General features: G+C 44.3%; 1 protein-coding gene across 1 annotated transcript in view; it reads left to right on the top strand.

Moving 5' to 3' along the window:
* The window catches only part of ADGRL3 (adhesion G protein-coupled receptor L3), a 604084-nt gene that overhangs the window by 59287 nt on the left and 528733 nt on the right, over window positions 1-16064 (top strand). Inside the window, exon 2 of the mRNA XM_066574505.1 lies at window positions 9504-9613. The gene's annotated coding sequence lies outside the window, so the exon portion shown is untranslated. The remainder of the gene's footprint in view (window positions 1-9503; window positions 9614-16064) is intronic.

The raw sequence follows: 16064 nt of genomic DNA, 5'->3' as shown, positions 1-16064 counted from the left end.
CCTGCAGTTTACTCAAATATGTGTTAGTTTTATTTCTCTACGAAGACCCTTTTTACGTCAGGCACTGGCGTCATGTTCACCTAATTCCTTTATTTAGCCATATCCTGTTGTCTACCTTCATCTGCACTCATCGCCACATCACACGGCTCCTCAGCCACCTCTTAGAAACCGATCAGAGAGTGCAGGCCTCTTCCGCTTGTCACCCATTGCAGTGGTATAACGCTCCCAATGATTTCAATAGTGCCTCGCAGATAAGCGCTCCAATACGGCCTTAAAAAATGCATTTTTGAGCGCTGTCTGTTCTATTTTACACATTTCAAAATCGCAGCAAAACAGCAGTAAAATTGTGGCAAAACGCCACAATTAAAATTGCGGCGTTTTGCTGATGCTGTGTGTGAAAGTGGCCTTAATTACCTACTAGTCAGCGTGTGTTAGAAGAAGACAATATCAAGTAAAGAATATGACATGTTACTTGGTCAATAACCACAGAAGAGAAGGCTATTCTAAAGCGATTCTGCTGATCTCTGCGAGTACGCGGTTATGTGCAGTACAATTTCACCAGGGTCACGGCCAGGCTGACATCCGTAAACACTGCGGGAGTCATGCACCTCTGTGTACGTTCTGCTTATGGCTGGGTGAGCCCGGCCTGTAGGTTATATTGTATAGTCTGACATAGCTTGTATTGCATATTGGTTACATTGGTCATCGGCTCTATTTATTTTATACAGTACTTTCTACGTACTGTAGTTGGTGTTTGGATGGGGTGTAGCTTGTTTTTGCTTAGCTTGCATATTTCCTAAATGTTGGCCGTTTGGACAAGGGGCAGCTGGGATTTTTCTGACCATAGGGTGTGTTCTAATTAACATAGAAAAAGACATAGCACTAATTCATTTGCATAATTAAGCTGTACCTGTATGTTGGGGCCCTTTTACACGAGACGACAGGTTGTCCCAGTGGTAGTCGTTACGATCCCCGCTAGTGAATGGAGGCGGAGCCAGCTGGGGATCGATCCGGCACCCCGTCTCCATTCACAGTAAACAGGCAGTTGTTCATGAATAATTGACTGCCTGTTCACATGGGATGATCCGTTGTTTAGTTTTATACATGCAGGAACCGAATGACGAATGAGAAACAAACAATTTATGGTTGGCCATTCAGTCAGAGCCGCATTTACACTGAACAATAATCATTCAGATTCTCACTGGATGGCAGGAATCTGAACTATAATTGTCCCGTCTAAAGGGATCCTTAAGAAGGTGGGAGCTCTGTGCTTACTCTTGAGTTTATTCCTTGTGAGTGCATTAAGATGGAAGTGTGTAGCTTCAATACTTTGGAAGCTGCAGCAGTTTGCATTGGTAAGTACTTGATTTTACTGCTAAGATGTCTGAATTGGTGCAGAGCAACACTCGGCTGCCGTCTTCCATAGTATCCTGGTGGGTTTGAGATGTTGTCCAATATGTATGCGGTCGTCTGGCTCATGTAATGACCTTTCTAAGCTGCAGTCTTTAGTTTTGTACTCTTCAGTGTAGAGTTCTGAGGTTATCCCAGACGGTAAATACTGGGAAGTAGCCCAGTAATCAGTCACTAGTTTACTCTAGTACTGTAGTTGATGGCACAAATAGGGCTCCTTAGGCCTCCGTCACTTTAGCATATCTGGAGCTGTGTGCAGTTTGGCTAATCAATGGACAGCACACTGCCCCATTATATGCCTATGAAGACATGCACATTGATGTTCTTTTACTCTGACCCATGGTGAAAAGACTCCTGGGATGTACTATTCCTGTCCATTTCAAAAACCAGAAATAGGAGATGCCAATGCATGTCAATGTGCTGCTTTGTTCCACCTCCCCACACTTTTATAATAAACAACTTGTCACAGAACTGGGAAGACAAGAGGCTGCTCAACCCCCTCCTCCTCAGGGAACTCACATCAGCTCAGCTGCAATTAGCTATGCCCCTTGACCAATCATGTGACTTGGGTCATGTGTTCTATGACATCAATCCAGGCCTTTTTACAAAAAAGAAACTTCTTTGCAGGGCCTTGATCCATTAGTTTATAGTGAAATTACTAAGTTACATTACCTATTTAGTTCCCTATCCTGCCTCCATCTCCTTTTAAACAAAATCCAGCAGGACTACCCTCTGCTACCTGAACTATAGGACAGTTACTTCTGACTTGCAGCTAAATACTTTTATTCTGCAGTGCTACACCAGGTCACTACACAATGGCTATTATATCTAGAGATAATTTAGATCTGGTTGCCATAACAGAAACAAACATGCGCTTCAGCACTCATACACACTTAACATCTGCAAACAAATGCATAATGGTCCTTTGTACCAACTGCATAAAAATGCAAGGTTCATAGTGCACATATCCGCATTAACAGAGACCTGGTTCAAGGATTGTAATGACCTGGAAATAGCTGTACCTGGATACACATTGTACAAGAAAGACAGAGTAGAAAAAAGCTGCAGTGGAGTGGCTGCTTATGTCAAGGGCAATATTGAATCAGCAGTTAAAATGCACACAAAAAGCTAGAAAGTCTATGGATTTGCATGAAAACTAAAGAGGGAACTGTGATTAGAATACCCCTTGTATAAAGGCCTTTAGGGGAAATGAAGAATAATGATAGTTGATGAAATTACTCGAATGGCTTTAAAGGGAGATATTATAATAATGAGTGACTTGCCTGATGTGGATGGGAATATCCTTCGTGCACCTTTTAGCAGAAGCAGGAATTTGATGGAGGCACTCAAAGGGACCTTTTACACGAGCCAGAATTAGGACGCCGGATGCTGTGGAATTCCACGCTAAAGTACGCAGATCCAACTGTGGATTTCGAAGTGGAACTACAGTCAGGTTTTAACCCATTTTCAATTCCGCATTGAAATCCGCAGATAGCGCCTTAATACTTGTGTGAAATATCTCAAAGGAGCACCTCCAAAACGGAAATGGTTATTAGGTCATCCACCAGAGAAGATATCATTCTATACTGACTACTTACAGCAACTACCAACCTTTATGAAGTAAGAACAGACTTTGAGCAGTCAGTTACTGCAATGAAAGTATTAGATTTGGAAACCTTCATTTCACAGATGTGGTTGAGCTTTTAGCTGGGGCAGGACAGTGTGCCCGGTGTGCAGCATTCAACATGGCATCTAAAGGGCACCTAAACTTTATTTCAAACAAACTAGTAAAAAAAGAAACCCCTCTGGTTCGCTAGAGAATTTAGTCATATAGTGAACGAAAATAAATCACTTGTGTATCTGTGAGATGGAACTGCATGCCGAGTTTGGCAGCAAAATGACCACTTCTAGAGGCCGGATATTTTGTTTTATGACACAGAATGTCGCTTTGTTTAACCCTTGGCTCTCTTGTTGGCCTTTGACTTCTTCGGCCATTTGCTGTATATTTCCACTGGATATATGCAGGGAGTGTCTGATTATGTTCAGCATGCTGCAGATGATATACATGTGCATCCAGGACTTAGCGTTACTAAGGTGCAAGCTCAAACACCGATAAATGGATATTCTTGTCCTCTGGATGAGTTGCATACTTGGATATCAAGGTATGAGGTTAGAAAACAAATATGTGAACCCGTGATATATTTATGCATATGTATTCATTAATCTGAAATGGGCACAGAGGGTGACGTCTCGTCATGTGCTAGTGCTTACTTTGAGACTTGCACTGAGCTTCAGGCCGCCCTCACACAGACGTTTTTGTACAGCGTCTAGCGCTGCCTTTTTAGTGCTGCGCTGTACAGCGCTCCCATTCATTTTAATGGGCCTGCTCACACAAGCGTCAAAATGCACTGTTGTTAATGCTGCGCTTTGACAGTGATGCATGTCCTATTTTTGGCCATTTTCAGCCCTGCGTCGCCCATTGAAATGAATGGACAGCAGTTTCAGCGCTGCTGAAAACGTGGCACAACTTGGTACTGCGTTTTTGGCAGAGCTGAACACCAGCTGTAACTGCACTACAAAAAAAATGAATACTCCCCTAGCTGCCGCTGTCTGTGGCTCTCCAGAGCTCCCGGCACTTGTCAAGCCGACAGAGGATCTTTTGCTAGTGACAGGGATTAAAATCCCCCGCCTCCAGCAAGAGATTGCTCTCATTGGCTGAGTGTCAGCTGGCTCCGCCAATCACAGTTAGCGCTGGATGCATGGCTGTGATTGGTGCATTCAGTGCTGGCTGTGATTGGTAGAGCCAGGTGACACTCAGCGGCGCTCAGCCAATTAAAGTAATCTCTTGCTGGAGGTGGGGGATTTCAATCTCTGTCACTAGCAAGAGATCCTCTGTCAGCTTGACAAGTGCCGGGAGCTCTGGAGAGCAGCGCCAGGGACCAGACAGCTAGATGAGGATTGATTTTTTTTTTTTTTTTTCCAGCATCCTTAGCTGCGTATTCAGCTGTGCTAAAAACGCAGCGCCAATGCTGGCATAACGCACGCCAATGCTGCTGAAACCGGGCGGGATCTGCAGTAAAAGCGGCATTGAAAAACTCTGCATTTCTGCAAATGCAGGTGTGAGTGAGGCCTCAAACTACAATTTTTATTCATTTTTCACAGCCCTGTATGTTGAGTTTGCAACTGACTCCCTGTTTCAGACTTGTGTGGTGCGCCGGTGATACAGCTGGATGCAAGCTCTCGGGATCGGGCTGCACTCCACAGCTCTTATGTTTCCGCTCCATCCTTGTTTTGTTGCATTTGTTTCCCCCTTTTACTGCCCAGGAGTTCTCTTCTCCTTATGGTGCTGACGGGCATTAATGGGGACCAGTGGTTTATTCTCCTCGTACAGTGTGCATGAGTTCGGGCTCGCACTAACGGGTCGGACTCCCCAGCAGGTTCCATCTGTGAGCCCGACCAGTCATTCTGCATACCTGATTTCTCTGTATTGCGGATGGCCGCCGCGGCTCGCTGTGGGTCATGCACAGTACAGTTTTGTTTTTCACGGGTAACTGCAGCCTATATGCAATGTTAATTACGTATGAGCTGCGGATCGGACGACTCCATTGACTTCAATGTAGGCCGTCCATGCAGAGTCCGTGGTAAAATAGAGGACGCTGTGATTTTCCTTCCGCTCGTGGAATACGCAATTCAAATCCGTGAGTGTGAAGGAAAAATCGAAAGTTCACGACTTTCATTGCCTGCGTTTTGCTGTAGATCCTCCGTGCGGACAGCGATCATGGATTCCGCAATTAGAATCTATTCGTGTGAGACCAATCTGATTCTTTCCCTTCCATCTGTAGACTGCCTGTTCTCCTCCATATATATAAAATCTCTAAATAATTTATCATGGAATCATAAAATGGTAGAGTTGGAAGGGACCTCCAGGGTCATCGGGTCCTCCAGGGTCATCGGGTCCTCCAGGGTCATCGGGTCCTCCAGGGTCATCGGGTCCTCTAGGGTCATCGGGACCTCCTGGGTCATCGGGTCTTCCTGGGTCATCGGGTCCTCCAGGGTCATCGGGTCCTCCAGGGTCATCGGGACCTCCAGGGCCATCGGGTCCTCCAGGGCCATCGGGTCCTCCAGGGTCATTGGGACCTCCAGGGTCATCGGGTCCAACCCCCTCTATATCTATATATGTGGAGGAGAACAGGCAGTCTGCAGATGGTAGGGGAAAAATTACGCACACTGTACATGTGTGCACAGACAGCAAAGCAGAAATACGTAAATATATTATTGGTTTCACAGTTTTTCAATATTATACACACACGTAGAGTGGGTCACACCTACGCCAATACTGCAACAGGAAGAAGAAGCAAGTAACATTGTTTTCTCCAAAGCTTTGATCTCCCCACATGTTACAACAGATGTTTATCTCCGTGCTCATCACAACATGCTGCTGATACTGCCTGCAGCTCTGCAACGGTGATAATGCATGTAGTATTCCTGATGATTTCCTTGAGTTCATCCAGGGTATTATTGGCGCACACTGTCTGTAATAAATGTCCCCACAGATAAAAATCGCATGTGATCCGGGCCGGGAATTCGGTGGCCATAACAATTTCTCACAGTTCGCTCTTCTGTGAAAAATCAAAAGGAGAAAAGTCTGAAATGTGTTTTGAAATGACATAAAAAACGTTTTCACACATTTATATGATCCTGTGAGACCTTTGTGCTGCTGCTTATTTTATAATACTAGATTGACCCGATCTTCGCTATCCGAACATAAAATGTTTAGGAAAATGGTTGCTGGGAACTTCAAAATCTGCCTGGTCACTTTGTATTTGGAGCAGATTTCTCTCTCTCTTCTTGCATCCACTGGGTTTTCACATAGTGCAAAGTGTGATATCACGGCCCGTTATCGCCCTCGTCTGTGTAAAGCCAGCCTCCCTTTTTCCTCCTCGTGTCTCACGCTGCTTAGCAATGCTGCACTCTCCATAGACCTAACATTGCAACTTTGAGCTGTTCAGGTCACCCGATGTATCAAACTCATATTGTATGATTTCACGGTGGTGGCGAGGATGTCACCAATCTAAGGACACCAAAATCATCCACCATAGGTCACACAGAGGGGTCAAAGTGTGGTGCAAGAAAAAGCCTGTAGGCTTTCTTATATTAGACTAGCTGATATACCCGGCTTCGCCCGAGTTAATTTGGTACTGGTGTTTATCTGGTGTTCACACGGAAAATCTTATGAAGTCGTGGTTACTTTAGTGATACCGAGGAAAAAATATGTTCACCATTTTGCATAGTTCTCTGCGTTACACATATTTTGGACATAATCAATGCTCGTGCCAAATTTCAAATTTCTATGACATCGGGAAGTGAGAGAATTAGATTCCGTATGTAAAATTTGGACGCTAATTCTTTTGCACTTAGAATTGAATAATCGAGTTGGGACCCAATTACTTTTCCTATTTTGCACCTAATCTATGATTGTGCTAAATTTCATGTTTCTACGACATCGGAAAGTTGGAGAATTAGTGGTGTCAGTCAGTGAGTGAGTCAGTGAGTCAGTCAGGCTTTCATCTTTATATATATATAGATTAGCTGAGCCAGAGGTTGGGGGACGATTCATCGTTACGGCCCGTGATCCTCCTGAAAATTAGCTGACCGTCTAGAAGGGGCCTTCTGTGGTAGTAAAGGAGTGAAGGGCTGCTCAGGGATCTGGACAGACCGCCGGCTCAGAGCTGCGGAGAATGTAGGAATGTCCTCTGGAGAACCTAAAATGTGAGTGCAAAATGGGAATCCCCAGGAATACTGCCGGCTATGTTGGCACAAGTGATCCAGCAGCGGTGTAATGGCTCTCCACTCCGCGAGGGTAGTTCTGGAGAGATACAGAGAAATCTGTAATGAGGTGCCTTGAAGAGACGCTGCGGTTCAACAGATTCCGGAAGGCCCTGAGGTCACACATTATTCTCTGCCTTGTCAATCAGTTCAAACATCAGACAATAAACCTCTATCTGATGGTCGTCAACCCTGAAGATTAATGTAGCGGTGGAAGGTTCATTCTCTCAGAAGAAGCTTTTAGTTTGGATTGCAGTGCGGTAACTTCAGCAAGGTGGGCAGATTCCAAGAGAGAGACTTAGGCCGGCTGCACACGGACAGATTTGCGTGTGGAATCCAGAGCGGACGTCCGCCTCCAGATTCCACCGCAAATACCCCCCATAGCATAATATGGAAACACGGTTTTTCCTGCCCATAAGGGAAAATCAATTGCATTTGCTCTATTTTAGGCGGATTATGTGCAGATGGCTTCCACTGAAGTCAATGGAAGCCGTCCGACCTGCGGCCCTTCTGCAGTCATCATTGTAGAAAGGCCTGGGGGATCTGCGTCATAGCCGAGCAATGCCACTGCATAATCTGTACTGTGCATGTGTGCCGGCATGATGCCCAGCAGTACAGAATAAAGAAGAATCCGGACAGCTACATAGGGTCACTGGCATAGGGTCGGATTTCGCTGCGGCAAGTGGCCATATCCCTCCATATCCTCCCATGTGGGGATTCCTCTGTGGTGCACTCTGATGTCCCCTAAAGCCTCAGACTCTGAATGAGAAGTACTGCAGCAGCCCTGTAATACGTGTCCTGGAGAGGAAGAGGGTGAAGAGGGAGACTGAGCTCCCTTATCTCAGATCTACAAGGATTGGGTGAAGTGCTCACAGCCGGCCCCAGAGGAATATTTAAAGGATCAGTAAATTAGAGCGATTAAACTAGAAGCGCGGTGTGGATATATGAGAAATGTGCTGCGAGACACAAACCCTTCTGAATTGGCGGCAGCTTGGGTGTTTGGGGTGTTTGGGGTGTTTTGGATGTTTGGGGTGTTTTGGATGTTTGTGATGTTTTCGGTGTTTGTGATGTTTTGGGTGTTTTGGGTGTTTGTGGTGTTTTGGATGTTTGGGGTGTTTTGGATGTTTGTTTGGGGTGTTTTAGGTGTTTCGGGTGTTTGTGATGTTTGGGGTGTTTGTTTTGGGTGTTTGTGATGTTTTGGGTGTTTGTGATGTTTTGGGTGTTTGTGGTGTTTGGGGTGTTTGGGGTGTTTTGGATGTTTTGGATGTTTGGGGTGTTTTGGATGTTTGGGGTGTTTTGGATGTTTGGGGTGTTTTGGATGTTTGGGGTGTTTTGTGTGTTTGTGATGTTTTGGGTGTTTGTGGTGTTTGGGGTGTTTGGGGTGTTTTGGATGTTTTGGATGTTTTGGATGTTTTGGGGTGTTTGGGGTGTTTTGGATGTTTGGGGTGTTTTGGATGTTTGGGGTGTTTTGGATGTTTGGGGTGTTTGTGATGTTTTGGGTGTTTGTTTGGGGTGTTTGTGGTGTTTTGGATGTTTTGGATGTTTGGGGTGTTTTGGATGTTTTGGATGTTTTGGATGTTTGGGGTGTTTTGGATGTTTGGGGTGTTTTGTGTGTTTGTGATGTTTTGGGTGTTTGTGGTGTTTGGGGTGTTTTGGATGTTTTGGATGTTTGGGGTGTTTTGGATGTTTGGGGTGTTTTGGATGTTTGGGGTGTTTTGGATGTTTGGGGTGTTTGTGATGTTTTGGGTGTTTGTTTGGGGTGTTTGTGGTGTTTTGGATGTTTGTGGTGTTTTGGATGTTTGTGGTGTTTTGGATGTTTGGGGTGTTTTGGATGTTTGGGGTGTTTTGGATGTTTGGGGTGTTTTGGATGTTTGGGGTGTTTTGGATGTTTGGGGTGTTTGTTTGGGGTGTTTGTGGTGTTTTGGATGTGTTACAAACGATATTTTACTGAAAGTGAATGTAATTATTAATTTGGTACATTTCGTGTTCTGATGCAGCCGCATTTTTCAGCAATTTTCCTCTAACGCTTCACTTTATATGTAAGATATTTGTGGGAAAAAAAAAAAGATGAAAAAATATGGCAAAATGAGTTTTACTATGCTCTGCTCAACCAGGTCTGAACTTCCTTTGGGCGTGGTAAATTTTTGGGCGTGCAAAATGGTAAATTTAGCATTTACGAGGCAATAAACAATGAATTCTGTGCAAAGTATTGTTGGTGTAAAGACCGCATTGTGCTGCTTTGTAAAGCCTGGTTTCTGCTTTCCCAGATGGCTCTTGCATGGTCATGCCACCATACAACATCAATGAATGGAGAAGGAGCCATACCATGCCACTAGATGCCCAGATGCCCACACCAGAAGACTGCGGATATTAAAAGGCAAGTGGAAGTGCCACAATGTTGGCAGTAGTTTGGGATTAGGTCAGATGTGACAGAATTACACACATTTTCGCTACCCCATTAAGATGTATCTTGTGCCATTCAGTACCGCTTTCCAACTGTAGTATTTACTGTTCTGCCACGGGTCCTTGTAAGCTACGCCATGCACTTTGTGACCACTGACAGTAATAGTTCCCCTCTTAGTAATAGTCAGATACCAGATGTATACAGTGATAGTGATTACAGTGCAGTTACCTCCCGCAATCATCACTGCTGTCTTCATTGGAGTTATCTGTTTTTCTTCTTCATCTGAGCCCAAACCACCATGAATCCATTTTGCAGACACAAATGGACCTCTCATTAACCCCCACAGTACCAGTGCCCTTTCCGTGGCCTTAAAAAGTTCCAATGCTTCCACTGTGACCCCACTTAGTTATATCACCTGCTCTGTGGTCCCTCTTGATAGTGCCCCCCCACTGAGGCTGATGACTGGAGGGTGAAGAAAGAAGAGGAATACTGTAAGTGGAGATCTGGGAGAGGGGCCACAGAGGCGGTGGGGTGGAATATGTCTCCTGTCTCCCAAGTTGGCAGGGCAGTCCTCAAAATCCAGGACTGTCCCCACAAGTCTGGGATGTTTTGGAGACTTGAGTACTGTACAGCAATAACTCGATTAAAGACCGAACTATATAAGTTGCTAATGACTCTATTTCCCTACAACATCTTGTAGTAGATGGTATACAACCACTGACATTGATACACCTGCAGTATATGACATTAGGATGATGTCAGATGGGTAGAGGAACACTAGGAGGATAGTTTTATTGTGACCAGTATGGCAGACCCTGTGTTGGCTGTAAAGTTTACTGCTGGAAGGACCACCATGATGATACCTTGTAGAGGGAGCTTGTAGCAACAGCAGGAAGCCATGCAGGTTGTTAAGGCCTCCTGCCCACGGTTGGGTTAGATTCTGCCTGCAAAATCTCACAACGGAATCCGATCCGGCGCCCCCCAGAGACCCCATACTCACCGGTGAGCTGGCGCGCATGCGCAGTGCAGGACACACATTCCCTCGATACGTCTGCAGTGCTCACAGCAGAAGTATCGCAGGACGGACGGCTTTCGTTGACTGCAATGGAAGCCGTCCATGCGATTTTCCGTAGAGAATAGAAAATGCTCCGATTCTCCCCCGCGAGCGGAAAATCACGGTTGATTTTTACTTGTTGGCAGGGGAGAATCTGTTAACCTAGCATGTCTATGGACGGACATGTTAATCCATGGACGGCGGGCGTCTAGCTGCGGATTCCACATCCATGGGCATTGGTCGAAGGCTGATTGTTGCAGGACCCCTCTTAGGTTTTCTCGCAAGAGCCCCTCACTTGGATTGGGGGAAGCGGTGGACAGTTTTGACCAGCAGAGGAACGTGGTTGTTCTTGGATTCTTATTATCCCAAATCCTTTGTCTATGAAACGTACAGAAGTCTCCCAGAATCTCTTCAACTTCGGATCCTTGATGGGGATCGGCATCAGCAGGAGGGGCTGATGGGAAACGTTATTAAGGACCAATGTCCTACATACAGCCGGGGTGGCGAACCCCTTCCACATCATTCTGGCTGCTTTCAGAGGGCTCATTCACAGAGGCGCATCTGCACTCTGTATTAAACACCATTGTGGTATTCAGACATACGTGTTTCATACATGTGAAAAGAAATTACACAATGTCCTATTTTGATACAAATACGCTGCGTGCTACAAATACGCTGCGTGATACAAATACGCTGCGTGATACAAATACGCTGCGTGACACAAATACGCTGCGTGATACAAATACGCTGCGTGATACAAACACGCTACGTGATACAAATACGCTGCGTGATACAAATACGCTGCGTGATACAAACACGCTACGTGATACAAACACGCTACGTGATACAAAAATGCTGCATGATACAAACACGCTACGTGATACAAACACGCTACGTGATACAAACACGCTACGTGATACAAATACGCTACGTGATACAAATACGCCGCGTGATACAAATACGCCGCGTGATACAAATACGCTGCGTGATACAAACACGCTACATGATACAAAAATGCTGCGTGATACAAATACGCTACATGATGCAAACACGCTGTGTGATACAAATACGCTACGTGATACAAATACGCAATATGATACAAATACGCTGCGTGATACAAATACGCTGCGTGATACAAATACGCTGCGTGATACAAATACGCTGCGTGATACAAATACGCTGCGTGGTACAAACGCTACATAATACAAACACGCTACATGATACAAAAATGCTGCGTGATACAAACACGCTACATGATACAAATACGCTGCGTGATACAAATACGCTGCGTGATACAAATACGCTGCGTGCTACAAATACGCTGCGTGATACAAATACGCTGCGTGATACAAATACGCTGCGTGACACAAATACGCTGCGTGATACAAATACGCTGCGTGATACAAATACGCTGCGTGATACAAATACGCTGCGTGATACAAACACGCTACGTGATACAAAAATGCTGCGTGATACAAATACGCTACATGATGCAAACACGCTGTGTGATACAAATACGCTACGTGATACAAATACGCAATATGATACAAATACGCTGCGTGATACAAATACGCTGCGTGATACAAATACGCTGCGTGATACAAATACGCTGCGTGATACAAATACGCTGCGTGATACAAATACGCTGCGTGATACAAACGCTACATAATACAAACACGCTACATGATACAAAAATGCTGCGTGATACAAACACGCTACATGATACAAATACGCTGCGTGATACAAATACGCTGCGTGATACAATTACGTTACATGATACAAACACGCTACATGATACAAAAATGCTGCGTGATACAAACACGCTACATGATACAAATATGCTGCGTGATACAAATATGCTGCGTGATACAAATATGCTGCGTGATACAAATATGCTGCGTGATACAAATACGCCGCGTGATACAAATACGCTGCGTGATACACATACGCTACATGATACAAAAATGCTGCGTGATACAAATACGCAATATGATACAAACACGCTGAGTGATACAAATACGCAATATGATACAAATACGCTGCGTGATACAAATATGCAATATGATACAAATACGCTGCGTGATACAAATACGCTACATGATACAAACACGCTGCGTGATACAAATACGCAATATGATACAAACACGCTGAGTGATACAAATACGCAATATGATACAAATACGCTGCGTGATACAAATATGCAATATGATACAAATACGCTGCGTGATACAAATACGCTACATGATACAAACACGCTACATGATACAAAAATGCTGCGTGATACAAATAGACTGCATGATACAAATACGCTGCGTGATACAAATACGCTGCGTGATACAAACACGCTACATGATACAAAAATGCTGTGTGATACAAATACGCTACATGATACAAACACGCTGCGTGATACAAATACGCAATATGATACAAATACGCTGCGTGATATAAATACGCTACATGATACAAATATGCTGCGTGATACAAATTTGCTGCGTGATACAAATTTGCTGCGTGATACAAATACACTTCGTGATACAAATACACTTCGTGATACAAATACGCTTCGTGATACAAATACGCTGCGTGATACAAACACGCTGCGTGATACAAATACGCAATATGATACAAACACGCTGAGTGATACAAATACGCAATATGATACAAATACGCTGCGTGATACAAATATGCAATATGATACAAATACGCTGCGTGATACAAATACGCTACATGATACAAACACGCTGAGTGATACAAATACGCAATATGATACAAATACGCTGCGTGATACAAATATGCAATATGATACAAATACGCTGCGTGATACAAATACGCTACATGATACAAACACGCTACATGATACAAAAATGCTGCGTGATACAAATAGACTGCATGATACAAATACGCTGCGTGATACAAATACGCTGCGTGATACAAACACGCTACATGATACAAAAATGCTGTGTGATACAAATACGCTACATGATACAAACACGCTGCGTGATACAAATACGCAATATGATACAAATACGCTGCGTGATATAAATACGCTACATGATACAAATATGCTGCGTGATACAAATTTGCTGCGTGATACAAATTTGCTGCGTGATACAAATACACTTCGTGATACAAATACACTTCGTGATACAAATACGCTTCGTGATACAAATACGCTGCGTGATACAAATACGCTGCGTGATACAATTACGTTACATGATACAAACACGCTACATGATACAAAAATGCTGCGTGATACAAACACGCTACATGATACAAATATGCTGCGTGATACAAATATGCTGCGTGATACAAATATGCTGCGTGATACAAATACGCCGCGTGATACAAATACGCTGCGTGATACACATACGCTACATGATACAAAAATGCTGCGTGATACAAACACGCTGCGTGATACAAACACGCTGCGTGATACAAACACGCTGCGTGATACAAATACGCTGCATGATACAAACACGCTGCGTGATACAAATACGCAATATGATACAAATACGCTGCGTGATACAAATATGCTGCGTGATACAAATACGCAATATGATACAAATACGCTGCGTGATACAAATACGCTACATGATACAAACACGCTACATGATACAAAAATGCTGCGTGATACAAATAGACTGCGTGATACAAATACGCTGCTTGATACAAATATGCTGCGTGATACAAATACGCTGCGTGATACAAACACGCTACATGATACAAAAATGCTGTGTGATACAAATACGCTACATGATACAAACACGCTGCGTGATACAAATACGCAATATGATACAAATACGCTGCGTGATATAAATACGCTACATGATACAAATATGCTGCGTGATACAAATTTGCTGCGTGATACAAATTTGCTGCGTGATACAAATACACTTCGTGATACAAATATGCTGCGTGATACAAATACACTTCGTGATACAAATACGCTGCGTGATACAAATACGCTGCGTGATACAAATACGCTGCGTGATACAAATACGCAATATGATACAAACGCTGAGTGATACAAATACGCTGCGTGATACAAACACGCTGCGTGATACAAACACGCTGCGTGATACAAACACGCTGCGTGATACAAATACGCTGCGTGATACAAATATGCCGCGTGATACAAATACGCCGCGTGACACAAATACGCCGCGTGATACAAATACGCTGCGTGATACACATACGCTGCGTGATACAAACACGCTACATGATACAAAAATGCTGCGTGATACAAATACGCTACATGATACAAACACGCTGTGTGATACAAATATGCTGCGTGATACACATACGCTACATGATACAAATACGCTGCGTGATACAAACACGCTACATGATACAAAAATGCTGCGTGATACAAATACGCTACATGATACAAACACGCTGCGTGATACAAATACACTTCGTGATACAAATATGCTGCGTGATACAAATATGCTGCGTGATACAAACACGCTGTGTGATACAAATATGCTGCGTGATACAAATACGCTGCGTGATACAAATACGCTGCGTGATACAAATACGCTGCGTGATACAAATACACTTCGTGATACAAATACACTTCATGATACTTCGTATTCACTGCATATTTATACATGTTAGCAGGAGAAATTTGTGGGACCTTCTTGCTTTTTTTGCGCACATCAAACATGCAGTGAATACGCACGTGAAAAAAACAAAAAATTCAAGAAGGTGCAAATACACAGTGAATACACAGTTCTCATGAAAACGCTGCGTGTTTGCTTGACCGAACCTGCATGCGCCCATGTGATTGAACCCTAAATGTAAGTGCTCCTTACCACGGCCGTGGCGCTCTCTGCACTATGGTGGGGTTTCTCCCTTGCCACCTCTTTAGTACCAAGCTTCCTACATTGGAGGCTTGCCTGGGTCCCGGGTAGGGCTGGCAGAGCTGTGCCGCCACCTGTTGCTGAAAAGAGCAGTGTGGAGGTGCACTGAAGACCAGAATCCAAGATGGCACCAGCTGCATGTAGTGGCGGTGCTCTGTCTGTCAGATGCTGGTGGCGTCCTCTGGGGGAAGTGGAGAGACGGTCCTTCTGCATCCGGACCTCATCGCGGGGCACATAAAGTGACATGGTGGGCTGCATTTGGCCCGCGGGCTTTGAGTTTGACACATGTGCCATACGGTACTCATCTTCTTTGATGGCTCCAAAGTAGCAGGTGGCGACTTACAACTGCGAAGCTGGAGCTTTATGTTCTTAGTGGAGCACCAGAGTTTGCAAATTGAGGCAGAAAAGTACATTTATTAGTTTATTAAAAGCCCCCCAGAGCTTTTAATAAACTGCAGAGATGAAGAATCTGCTGAGGATCCCCAGAAGAGATCCTGAGGGGCAGCAG

This window comes from Eleutherodactylus coqui, chromosome 7, assembly GCF_035609145.1.
Source record: "Eleutherodactylus coqui strain aEleCoq1 chromosome 7, aEleCoq1.hap1, whole genome shotgun sequence".
In the NCBI taxonomy this organism is placed as follows: Eukaryota; Metazoa; Chordata; class Amphibia; order Anura; family Eleutherodactylidae; genus Eleutherodactylus; species Eleutherodactylus coqui.
The sequence above is the reverse complement of the archived record's forward strand: the minus strand, read 5'-3'. Positions and strand labels throughout refer to the sequence as shown.